We start from the raw sequence: 11,715 nt of genomic DNA on the forward strand, positions 1-11,715 counted from the left end.
AGAGAGCGGCTTAAGAGAAAAGGGAACTGGATCAGAAATTGAGCTAGACTCAAAGAATGCTGCAGGTAGAGAAGGTCAGCACCATCTTTCTATGTGGGGAAAGATCGTCTGAGAGTGAAACTAGTGCCAAGGAAAGCAAGGAGATGGAGAAAAGGAGACAGATTCTGAATTGGAACTCCCAGATCCAGACAAAGCCTTTTATTTCTCAGGTCTGTAAACCAATAAACTCCCTTTTCCATTGAAGAACAAGACAAAGTCAAGTGAACCCAAGATGTGGTCCCAAAAGTTTAGCTTCTTTAGCAGGAAGACAGGTAACAAGGAACGTCTTGGAATTTTCAAGAAGGTCAGTTACAGCAAGGCCTCAGATGCAGGCTCAGAGACTGAGAAAAAAAATAATGATGATAATAAAAGTGCTTTGGTGGTACAAAGTGCTTCATAGTTTGTAGAGCATCATCAGCTCTCAAGAGCACACAATATGTACTCCAAATGCAGTCTCAGTCCTGCAGAGCACCATGGAACTATTACATCTTTGATCTGAGTATTGTAGGTTTATGAATGCAGTCTAGGGTGGTGTTCCTTTGGGCATCTCACTCAATTGCCACAATATTCCTATGTGGTTGGTAGGTCAAATATTGTTATTTATCATTGTTCCTATTTCTATTATAAAGAAATAAAATTACAAGGCTAGTAAGTGGTAGAATTGGGGACGAAACACAAAACATATGACTCCAAGTTCAGTGCTCTTTCCACTACAGTATCATCCAATTATCGCTCCAATCATTCATCCATTCAGTCATCCATCTCTCCATCCATCCTTCTATTATATTCATTCATCCATTTATCCGTTCATCTTTTCAACAAATACTCAATGGGCTCTTATGTGACAGACATTGTTCTGAGTTCTGAAGATAAAAAACAAACAAACAAACATGTAATCTTGGTACCTAGGCTTCTCCAGGCTTTGAGGACAAATGAGGTCATACTAGAATGTATATTTGTGTTAGTCAAGGTTCTCCAGAGAAACAGAATCAATAGATATATATACATACACACACACACACACACACACACACACACACACACACACACACAGAGAGAGAGAGAGAAAGACATACAGAGAGAGAGATAAACAGGCAGAGAGATGGAGATAGAGAAAAGCACACTGAAAGAAAGATGAGAGAAATTGGTTTTAAGAAACTGGCTCACATGATTACGGGGGCTGCTGAGTCCCAGATCTGCAGGGTGGGCTGGCAGGCTGGAGACCCAGGGAGGAGCTGCTGCTGCAGTTGAAGTTCCAAGGCCATCAAGCTGAGGACTCAGAGAAAAAACAATGTTGCAGTGCAGATCTAAAGACCATCTGCAGGCAGAATTTTCTCTTACTGGGGTAGACCAGTTTTTTGTTCCATTCAGGCCTTTGACTGATTGCATAAGACCCATCCACATATCATGGAGAGCAATTCTGCTTTACTCAAAGTCCACTGATTTAAATAATAATCTCATTCAAAAACACCCTCACAGAAGCATCCAGATTAACCTTTGACCAAATACCTGGGCACTGTCCTAGTTCACACATTAGATTATCCATCTCACTATCTAAGGGGCAGCAATGCATTATTTTGATCTAAAAGGCTACAGAATCACAAAATTTTTCCCCAAATATCTTTGGGAATGCCAAGAAAGAGCCTTAACTGTGTATGGGAACAAGTCCCTTCCTTGGGGACTTTGCTCCAGGGCTTCCCAGAGGACACGCCCTCTCTGAGGGCCATGCTCATACCCAAGGCTTCAGCACACAGGAGTTCTTTCCTGATGGTGTTAACCCTGAACTTGTAGGATGTCAAAGTTGCACTGAAATCTGGGGTGAAGAGAGATGGGGCAAGGATGACCTCTTTTCTAACTTTGTTGGCTGTTTATCCCTTGAGTTCTAGACAGCTTGGTCCTTGTCTGGCTTGTTGACTTTTACTCAAAATGGACTGATTGGTTTCACTTAAAACGTATGACTACAAACCTCAAAAAGACACTCTAACCACATGGCAAGCCTCCCTAGGCAGTTTGTTCTTTGCCTTTTGATAAAACTATTTTATACTCTCTTCTTTTTCTTCAAACCCTCTATATTTTCCTCACTTACCTCAAGCTTATGAGCTCAGCAATAATTACACAGGACCTCTATTTTTTTCAACACTAAACCAACTAATTTACCTGCTCTGATCTCCATGTTACCAAGTTACCAAATCCAGTGGACATGCCTCTAACGTCATCTTGTCTCAGGAGCATGTGGCACAGTTGGCTCCTCCTTGATTGTTTATTTTTATCTATTTTATAAAATAAATAAAAATGTATTATTTTATTTATTTATATTTTTAAGCTGCACTGTGTGGCATGCAAGATCTTATTTCCTCAACCAGGGATCAAACCTGTGCCCCCTGCATTGGGAGCATGGCGTCTTAACCACTGGACTACCAGGGAAGCCCCTCCACCTGGCTTCTTTAAATACTCCCATCTCTAAGCTTCCACGTCACTTTTGCCTTTTGTCCTGCACACAACCTCTATGAAGAGAACTCCAAGGTTTAGTCTGAGGTACTCCCTTCCCTGGTGGCTCAGATGGCAACAAATCCACCTGCAATGCAGGAGACCTGGGTTTGATCCCTGAGTCAGAAAGATCCCCTGAAGAAGGGGATGGTTACCCACTCCAATATTCTTGCCTGGAGAATTCCATGGACAGAGGAGCCTGACAGGCTATAGTCCATGGGATCGCAGAGTCAGACACAACTGAGTGACTGACACTTCCGCTTCCATTCTTCTCATAATCTACACTCATACTCCTTAGGTCATCTCATCCAGTAACACAATTTTATGTACTCAACCATCTATATTCAAGATTTCCATTTCCAGCCTAGACCTCTCCCCTGCACTCCAGGCTCATCTTTCTACCTGCCCAGCTGTGTTCATTTAGATCCTCCAAGAAGCAGACTGGATTGGACATGGGGTGGGGAGCAGCTGTGAAGTAAAGCGGGTAGGAAGCTGGAGAAGGCAGGAAGAGGCTCCAGACAGTGGTGCTTTCCTGACACTGGTGGAGGAGGTGCTGGTGGGGGAGGGTGGGAGGAAGGACACTTGGATAGGAAGAGTCTTGGACTGCAGCGCAGTTCCAGAAAATGTTCAGTCAGGTCGATACGGAGTCCTTGAGCCAAAGCCACCTGTGAGAGATGTCCCTGCATCTTGTAGGAGTGGCCCTGCCTTCGTCACCCACTGTATTTTGTCATTGCCTGAGAGCGGCCTATGGGACACGTGGCCTCAGTGTGCAGTGAAGCAGCTGAGACCAGCAGTCAATTTTGCTTCCAGCAACAAGAGATCTTAACTTCCCTGGGGGTCCAGTGGTTAAGAATACACTTTACAATGCAGGGGACATGGGTTCAATCGCATAGTGTCCCATAGGCCGCTCTCAGGCAATGACATCTCCAATATTAGCTGAAGTTTCCTGTTGAATCTCTAATAAACATCTCAAACTTAACACAGAATAAAATGTTACTCTTCTTTTCACCACATATGTGTTCCCCTTAGGTGTTCATCATCTTGATAAATGACCTTACTTTCCTCCAGATGCTAAATCCAAACACCTAGGACTCATCCTTGCTTTTTTTTTAAATCCCTCATTCTCTACATTCAATCCACAAGTGAGTCCTGTTGGATTTACCCCCGAAAATCTTGAATCCGTTACTTTTCTCCATCTCCACAGATATGACCTTATTCCAGGCCTCCGTCCTTTCTTACCTGGTCTCCTGAATCACCTCGCCACTATCATCCTTGACACCTTACAGCTGATTCTGCGCAACAACCAAAGCGATCCTTCACAAAGTAGCTCAGAACATGTCGCAGGCCTTTGCTTCTGTGGTCTCCCATTTGAAAGAATTACTCTAAAGTCCAAGTACATTTCCTTGGTCTACAATGCCCTGTGTCATCTGGCCCCCACTACTTCCCCAGGCTCGTTAGGATCCAGGTGCACACACCTCCTCTTTATTCCTTGGACACATTCCCACCCTCCCCAGAGCCTTTGCATATGCTTTCCTTAGATCTTCCTATCACTTACTTCTTCTCATTCTTTGTTGTTGTTAAGTCGCTTCAGTCGTGTCTGACTCTTTTATGACCCCACGGACTGTAGCCCGCCAGGCTCCTGTATCCATGGGGATTCTCCAGGTCAGAATACTGGAGCGGGTTGCCATTTCCTCCTCCAGGGGATCTTCCCGACCCAGGGATTGAACTCATGTCTCTTCCTTGGCAGGTGGATTCTTTACCACTGAACCACCTGGGAAGCCTCCTCATTCTTTAGAGATCGTGTTATGGCCTTCTTAGCCTTTCTTTGACCACCTTTTTAAAAGTAGACCTCTGCAAGTTATGCATTAGCAGAGAAGAATGTTTATTACTTTCATAGCCTGTATCACACTCTGCAATTGCCTTGTCTCTTTATCTCGTTTATCTGTCTCCCTCTCCAAGTAAATCTAAGCCCTATAAGAACAGGAACCTTGTCTATCTTATTTAATGCTGTTTCCCCAATGCTTAGCACAAATCTGGAAATAATAGTAGAAGCATGTTGGTTCTTTTTTTTTTTTTTTTTTTTTAGCATGTTGGTTCTTTGTTGACTGCTAAGCGAATGAGCCTTCAGGCATTATCAATGGTTGTTTCAGTTAGAAATAGATTTTGCTGCCCTCAGCAGTGGCTTAGCCAAATTGTGATTTGTTTTTCTTTTTCATGGGACAAAAAATTTCAGAGGTAGTCAGTCAGTTTGGGACTGTACCATGGTTCCACAATACCACCAGCAATGGAGATGCTTTTAGGCTTTCATTTTACTTATTTATTTGAGTGTGTGGCTTTACTCTCATGTCTCTTGTCTCATGGTCACAAGATGGCTGAGCAACTAAACACAACAAAAACAGCTCTTAGCATCAACAGATGGAGAAGGTGGGGAAGGAGGAAAGAGTGGGCAGAGGGAGAAGTTGGGCCATGATGCATTCACAATGATGGTCTCAAGTGAAGTTGCTCAGTTGTGTCCGACTCTTTGCGACCCCGTGGACTGTAGCCCACCAGGCTCCTCTGTCCATGGGATTCTCCAGGCAAGAATACTGGAGTGGGTTTCCATTTCCTTCTCCAGGGGATCTTCCTGACCCAGGGATGGAACCCAGGTCTCCTGCATTACAGGCAGATGCTTTAACCTCTGAGCCACCAGGGAAGCCCCATGATGGTCTCAACCAATCCCAATGGGAACTACAGAGCTTGATGGCCCTCTGGAGTTGATTCCAACTGGGGTGAAGGGACCAGACTTCACATTGAAAAGTCATTGGTGGCTAGCGTCCTGGGAAGATGATTTCTTCAGCTGAGGCAATCCATGCACCTGCTAACAGCCAACAGATGTCTGCCAACAGCTTTTTCCAATAGCTAAAACAACAAGTTCTTTATTCCTGAAGGCAGGTCTAGGGGTGAACCACAGAGTCTCCCATATAAGCTTCCCTGGAAGCCCCAGATGATGAATTCTACTTATATCTCAATGACCAGAACTATGGCATGTAGCTACTGTTAGCTGCATGGTCGCTGGGAAAGGTAGACTTTTAGGTGGGCATATTGCCACCATGAACAAAATGAAGGTTCTGTTAATAAGAAATAGGGGAGCATATTTAAGATATTTAGGTAGACCACCGGCAGCCTCTGCCATGGTAGAACATAGGCCATATCCTCTTCTCCATTTCCCTGTCTTCCTTCTCTCTATGCTCCTATGTTTTGGCATTAGACATAAATAAACAAGCAAACCAAACAACCAAAACAAACATATGTGAATGAATCTCCTTTCTTTTTGATTAGCTAAAACACAAAAGCTCCCATGCATATGAAAGGCCATGTATACAGATCTTGCAAGGAAGATGGCTGTGGCCATGTTAAAGAGATCTTCATTTTCACTGGGATTCATTGAGCCAAGATAAAGAGATCTGGACTCTGCCCCCAGGAAACTCACAATATAATAAGGAAAGAGACTAATACAAGACAATCTGATATAAGACAATGACCTAACTGGAGGAGAGGCAAAGTTCTAAAGACAAAGGGAACTGAAAGGAGGAACACCTTGCTCTGTGTCAAGGAGTTAGGGATCCAGCAGCTAAGAGATACTGGAGACATCATCTTAAGGAGAAGAGCAGATTTTCTCCAGACACCAGAGTGGCAGACAGCTGGGTGAGTGGCAATATACAATCCAAGCTGGAGAGACTGAGCACAGGGCATCCACAATCTAAGCCTGGGGCAGACAGAATGTGGGATAGGATCAGAGAACTGCAGTAAGGTCCCCTACATGTGAACCTTCAAGCTGGGAACTTTCAAAGATCCGTGTTCCCATGGGTAATCATGTAAGTTAGTTCATGTGTCTGGCGGACATTATCACGTGCGTGCATCTTCTACAAGTGGTTGAGCTCTTGTGCATTTTACTGTAGAATACTATACAGAGTATAGTATCTTTACGCTCAGTCGTGTCCGACTCTTTGCGACCCCACGGACTGTAGCCTACCAGGCTTCTCAGTCCACGGGATTTTCCAGGCAAGAGTACTGGAGTGGGTTGCCATTTCTTTCTCCAGGGGATCTTCCCAACCCAAGGATCGAACTCGGGTCTCCCGCATTGGAGGCAGATGCTTTATCCACTGAGCCACCAGGGAAGCCCATCTTTACTGCAAGCCCAGGATGTCCTGAAGCAAGTGTGAAAGCAGCAGTCACAGAGCTGGTACTACTACCAGCTCCTATACGCCAGCTGTTGTACTGTACTGCTGCACTTTTCAAGGTACTGTACTGTAAGATTAAAAGTGTTTTCTGTATTTTCTGTGTTTGCTTTTTAGGTATTATTTGTGTGAAAAATATTATAAGCCTATTACAATACAGTACTATATAGCTGATTGTGATAGCTGAATACCTAAGCTAACTTGTTGATCTTACGAATGTGCTCTCAAAACGGAACTCGCTTGTATGTAGGGGATTTAATGTACAGCAAAAAACAGTGCTAGCCAAGGAACCAGAGTCCCTTCTCTGGCTCCTCACTCTTCTTCTGCCCAGGTCCAGAGATGCTCTTCTGGGCAGGTCTCCAAGCTAAGGCAAGTAGGGCCTCTGGCAGAATTGCTGGAGAGGGAGGGGGAAAGGAGGCTTGTAGCCAATGGTGGCTGGGTAATGACTATGAATTAATTAAATTTACACAAACAGCCCTTTCACAATTGTCTAGACAGCAAATAGAGAAGGGAGCTCAGTGGAAAACATCAATTGTGCCCACGCACCTAACTGCTCCAGTAACAGGAAAGCAGCAGCAGTTGGAGGTACTTAAGGCAGCATGGTATGACAGAAAAGGCTCTGGGTTTGAATTACAGCTCTTGCATTTCCTAAATGCATAGTCACACATTTTTTGAGCCTTGTTTCCCCCATCTTTCAAATGAGATGAAATGGACCCTGTTGGTTGCCTACCCCATGACTATTTACCTTTATCCCTTCTTACCAAACCTCACTATCATTCAAGAATCCCCCTTGTTCAAGGAGGTCACGTGTTTCAAAGGAATCAGCCTTCAACCCTGTCCTCAGAAGGCAGAGAACTCATGATTCGACTAACTTAAATATGGTGGTCCAGCCTCTTTGGTACTGATTGGTTAGACATGAGCATGTGACTTAATTCTGGCCAGTGATCTATGAGGGAAAGTCTGTTGAAGCCTTCTGGGCAATATTTAGATAAGAAAGAGAGATGTGTGAAGATAAAAATCTCTCTCTGTCTATTAGACTTTGTGGTATCAGCAAATGACTCCCAGAGGCAATTTCATGAGGCATTCTCACCAAGGACACTATGCCAAGAATGCAGAGGGAAAGATGCAAGAAACATGAGACCAACCCCAGAACATTCCCACTTTGGATTTCCTTATTACATGAGGTAATACATCCTCTGTTGTTTAAATCTAATGCAAGAAGTCTTTCTGTTATTTGCAGCTAAAGGCCATCCAATTGACACCAAGGCTATCTGCCACAATAAGGGTTAAACACAGTGACATGTGAAAACAAACACCAACCCAAAGTCAATACACTAGGCCCATAATATATAATATATACTGAGGTTAAAGCATCTGCCTGCAGTGCGGGAGACCTGGGTTCTATCCCTGGGTCAGGAAGATCCCCTGGAGAAGGAAATGGCAACCCACTCCAGCATTCTTGCCTGGAGAATCCCATGGACAGAGGAGCCTGGTGGGCTACAGTCCACGGGGTCTCAAAGAGTCGGACATGACTGAGCGACTTCACTTTCACTTTCAGGCCCATTTTATATATATATATATATATATATATATATATATATATATATATATATATATGCACACACACACACATTGAATTCCATTGTGTCATACTCTCTCTCAAAATCCTCATTATTCATGTGAAAATGCTTTTTTTTTAATTTGAAAAATTTCTTGTCTTTGGTGCTGTCTGGTTCTCACCATTGTCCAGTCAATTCAGTATTTGATCTGCTCCCTAACCGCTTCCAAGTGCTGGTCCAGAAAAGGTCCCCTGAGTATGTCTCTCAGTCAAAACCCACAATGTGGGACTCTGGGCAGAATGACAGAGCCTCTGATTTAGGGCTTAGGGATAATTCCTCCTGGAAAGAATCAAGACATCTTAAAAGGCAGTGTACATTTTTAGAAAACATGAGTTAGAAAAATTGGAATTAACTTTATTTGGAAATTGGTCTCACAGAAGTTAGGGACCTCCAAAAGGATCTTAGAATTTACCATTTCAGGATTCTTGTATTGCATGTCCAATTGGGGAATTAGTGCACAGACTCCAGATGAAACCATTCGACAGCACAAAAGCAATGTACAGTATAAATATTCCTATTTCCTAACTACTTGTCAGCTATTTCCAGTGAGTAAATATTTACACATTTTCCTCTCCCCCTGTGGAAAGCAGTACTCACATATATGAACATAAATATTTTGGTGTATGTAAATATTTACTCACACGAGCAATATATTTCTTTTTCTAGTCTCCCTTGTAAGTTCTTTAATAACAGAACAATCCCTGATTACAAATAAGTTTTGATCTTGAAACTGTCCTGGAATATTCTTCAAATGAGAGGCATTTTATGGTGGTATGGTTAATTGCTGGTCAGCCAGAACAACTGGGGTCGAACCTGAATTCAACATCCTGCTAGCTGTGTGACCTTTGGTAAGTTGTTAGCCTTTCTGAGCCCTGCATTTCCTGATCTAGAATAAGATGAGGGTGATGACAGAATCCACCTTATAGGACTGTTGAGAGTCTTAAATGATTGAATGCATATAAAATGCTTCAAAGAGTATCTAGTGCATTGTAATCCTTAATAAATAAATATTAAGTCTTATTATTGCCAGTCACTAAAAATAAATATTTCATCATTTTTTAAACATATTACTATGGATATAAATGGGCTTCTCTGGTGGCTCAGTGGTAAAGAATTCACCTTCCAATGCAGGAGCCTCAGGAGATGTGTGGTCAATCCCTGGGTCAGGAAGATCCCCTGGAGAAGGGCCTGGCAACCCACTCCAGTATTCTTGCCTGTAAATCCCATGAACAGAGGAGCCTGGCAGGCTGCAGTCTGTGGGGTCGCAAAGAGTCAGGCACAACTGAAGCAACTCAGCATGCACGTACCTTGCGGCAAGGGCTCAGGGTCTTGTTGTTAAGTAAATGGATTAAATTCCATTCTACTTTCTGACCTCTGGGAAAATACACACCTTCAACAAACCATCATTGCCCCCACTTAGAGCTCCATCAATGCCATGTTGTAAAATGTGGCTGATTATATAGGGCCCGAGGCTTATCCAACAATGCCCTACTCTTTGAGTTTTAGCCTGGATTCTTCTCAGTCCTTCTTGACCAGGTTCAGAGTCTGCCTGTCCCAGTCTTGAGCTCCTGTTGTCCACTTCTCTAGATGATATGTGGAGACCTTGACTTTGGGACCCATGTTCCCTATTCCCATGAAGCCCCAAGAGGCATCCTCTGATTGGACCTACCCTTTACATGAGGGAATCATGCTACCCAATCAGATCTCCCCTAGTTTAGGTTTTCCTACTCTTAGCCTCCAGGGCTCTCAGCATTCAGTAGGCCAGGGCCAATGACGTTTTCCCGCATGCCAGGCCCTTATGCTGCCTAGCGCTTAGCCAGCCAAGCCTCTCAGCTCCTCCCCAGAATTGTCCCACCTCTTCCTCTACAAGACGTTTCTCTCCTTCTTTCCACTAATTGTTCCCAATCAGCATGCTTGCCTTGGGAGTCAGTGCAGAAAACAGAAAGCAATAGGGATATCTCAAGTAGAAAGGGATTTAATACAGGGAATCAGGTACTTTCAAAATCACTGGAAGGAAGAAGGAGTAAAAAAAAAAAGGTATTTCAGCTTTCTTGTCATTGGACAGACACCACTATAACTCTAACCCAGAGGTCCGGAAATGTTTGCTCACTTCCTTCCAGGCCACCCACATCCATAAAAAGCTGTTGACCGACAGTGGACCACAGAGTCCAGTTCAGCTGCGGCCAACACATGTGGGAAGAGCCCACTGGGCCACTGGAACTGCCTCAGAGAGGCGGCCTCCTCCTTCCTTCTGCCTTCCAAATCTCTCAGGGCTGTTATCAGATAGATAGAACCCTAGTTTGAAGGAATCTGTAAAATGCAGCTTCCCAACATCTCCAAATACAAGGAGGTTCAACTGAAGCTGGGGGAGAGTGAGTCCAATTATCCAGCACCTTTCTCTCCCACCAGCCAGCTCTGAATTCCCTTTATGAATTTTTGAGTGAAAGACCTCATTCCTTGGGCCTCTCTCCCTTAGATTCAGCCCATACTCCAGTTCACAAGCAAATTCAAAAACAGTACTTGATATTTTTAAGGGTGCATTTTTGAGTGCCTACTATGTGTCATAACTGCAGTAGGCAGAGGAAACTCAGAAAGGCATAAGATTGGTCTAAGCTATGGAAAAGTGCCCGGCCCTTAAAGGCAAAAGGACAAGAATGGAAATGATAAGGCACAGAGTGGAAAATGAATGAAAGGAACAAGATTTCATATACACATAAAGATAATTTCTATTTGATTCTCTGCTTTAATTTGATGCCCACAACAGCCCTTCAAAGTTGGATGGGCAAAATCTATTATTTCTTTTCCTGGATGGGGAAATTGAGGCTGAGGTGAGTTGACTATGATCTCATAGTTCAATGGAAGAGGGATTCATGTCTTCTGGCTCCAGACCAATTGTAAGCAAATTGGAGACTTCAGGGATGTCCCACTGGTACCCTCTAGACCCCCCTGAGTTCACTGTAGCTGAGGGGGACAGTTCTGGGGCACACACTAGCTCCCCCAGCCCCAGACCTCCATCCCTCAGCTGTTCCGTCTGTGGGCTTGCTCCAGCGTCATGGGAGGTTGCTCCGCTTAGTGAAAGTTGGTCAGTCATGTCCGACTCTTTGAGACCTCATGGAGTGTAGCCTGCCATGAGGACTATAGCCCACCAGACTCCTCTGTCCATGAGATTCTCCAGGCAACGATACTGGAGTGGGTAGCCGTTCCCTTCTCCAGGGGATCTTCCTGACCCAGGGATCGAACCTGGGTCTCCTGTATTGCAGGTGGATTCTTTAACATTCGAGCCACCAGGGAAGCCCTTGCTTCACTTAGCACAGGTGCAACTGGAAAATGTGAGGGAGGCAAGGGCCCAGGGG

The 11,715-nt window shown here is 44.1% G+C and overlaps 1 long non-coding RNA gene across 1 annotated transcript; it reads right to left on the reverse strand.

The window, feature by feature from the left end:
* Positions 1-358: 358 nt before the first annotated feature.
* Positions 359-2,293, reverse strand: LOC128069729 (uncharacterized). Its single transcript, XR_008201572.1, has 3 exons — positions 2,197-2,293; positions 1,207-1,308; positions 359-380 (listed from the first exon to the last, which is right to left on the reverse strand). It is a non-coding gene; the product is annotated as an uncharacterized LOC128069729 (long non-coding RNA).
* Positions 2,294-11,715: the final 9,422 nt, after the last annotated feature.

This window comes from Budorcas taxicolor, chromosome X (assembly GCF_023091745.1).
Source record: "Budorcas taxicolor isolate Tak-1 chromosome X, Takin1.1, whole genome shotgun sequence".
NCBI lineage: Eukaryota > Metazoa > Chordata > Mammalia > Artiodactyla > Bovidae > Budorcas > Budorcas taxicolor.